Below are 1,516 nucleotides of genomic sequence, written 5' to 3' on the forward strand. Positions count from 1 at the left end.
ACATTGCTTCATTGATCATCCTTGCAAGCCTATTTAGTGACAATTTGATTGGGCACAGTTTAATTGTTGATGCTCTTGTGTTGTTTTTCCACAAAACACAATAAATATAGATAAATTTGCGAAGTTGTTATATTTCTTTATTCTTAACTTCTTAAGTTTTAATCGCGTAGCTCTGTGAACTTCAGCTTGAATCTTTCTGCACTTTATATTTGAAAACATCCTATCAACTACTTTGTGCAGCGAACTTGACATTGAATCTCTTCATACATGTATTTTGCATTCCTTACACTGACAAATATTAGCTTGCAGTGAATTTTGGAAGGTTCGCATTCTGTTTATACGATTTGTATTTCCTAATTCACTATTTATGCATTGCAGAGAATCAAAGTTGCACTTTGGCTTCTTCTCAATATCCACTAACGTGCGCGGCTCTGCGAACTTAACACTTCGGCTTCTTTTCAATATCCACTAACGTGTGTGGCTCTGCGAATTTGACACTGAATCGCTTCACTGTAGGTATTTTAGATAAGAATTTAGTTACCTTAAATTCATATCACTACATTCCTTAGCATTCTGTTTTTTTTAGTCTGCTGCGAAATTCAAACCTGAACATGCAATGGCTTTCCTCTATATTTCAGATTTATGAGCTAATTTCGTTTGGGAAAATAATTTTTTCTTTCTTTCCAGTTTCGGTATTCGAGAGGCGTACACTACAATGGCAGCCATTCCGTGTAAAGTTTTATTTGTCCTCAGATTAAATCTAGGAAATAATTTTCATCAGCATCGTTGAATGGGAATATTACCCTAAGTTCATGCACAGTAATGCCATCTGTTATTAACTCACTGTAATATTTTAACTTTAAATGTAAATTTGCCGAAATATCTGCAACAGTGATGCCGAATTAGTATTTTTGCAACCGATGAAGATTGCAATAAAAAACGGTTACTGCTTCAGATTTGCATTATATAAGGCTTCGGATTCGCATATAATACTGTTTTCTTGCGTACTAAAGAGTTGCATTTACGAAACAGCAGTATTAACGTTGCATTTCAGTTTTTCCTCCTTCATAGTTTTCAGATTGTAATCGGCTAACATTATATTCTTTAAATGACCATAGCAATTCTCATCTCCCATCTTCAGTTTTGAACATCGAACTGCTTGCAATAAAGAACTGCTCAATTTGTGTATTTGGATGTAAAGAATTTTCATTCGAATTTCAGGAATCGACTATCAACTCTGTAATAACTAATTTGTAGAGATGTAAGTTTATTTTGTACACTCTACTCTCAATTTTACTGTTTCAGTTTTATTGTGCTAATGTTTATGTTTCCGCATCTTGCATGCATGTCTAACAGAGTATCTGATGAAACCTCCATGCAATTATGTTTTGATGCATCTCCATGCCCTATTGAAAAGCTCCCATTTTCACATAGGTAGGGAGAACACTGGTAAAGAATCTGGCTTTTAACTTCCAATCCCATTTGTCGAAAGTTTTGACAGCCTTTACAACAAATC

At 34.5% G+C, this 1,516-nt stretch overlaps 1 long non-coding RNA gene across 1 annotated transcript; it reads left to right on the forward strand.

Annotated features, from left to right (window-relative positions):
* Positions 1-389: 389 nt before the first annotated feature.
* Positions 390-954, forward strand: LOC131033252 (uncharacterized). Its single transcript, XR_009103582.2, has 2 exons — positions 390-512; positions 688-954. It is a non-coding gene; the product is annotated as an uncharacterized LOC131033252 (long non-coding RNA).
* Positions 955-1,516: the final 562 nt, after the last annotated feature.

This window comes from Cryptomeria japonica, chromosome 10 (genome assembly GCF_030272615.1).
Source record: "Cryptomeria japonica chromosome 10, Sugi_1.0, whole genome shotgun sequence".
Lineage (NCBI taxonomy): Eukaryota > Viridiplantae > Streptophyta > Pinopsida > Cupressales > Cupressaceae > Cryptomeria > Cryptomeria japonica.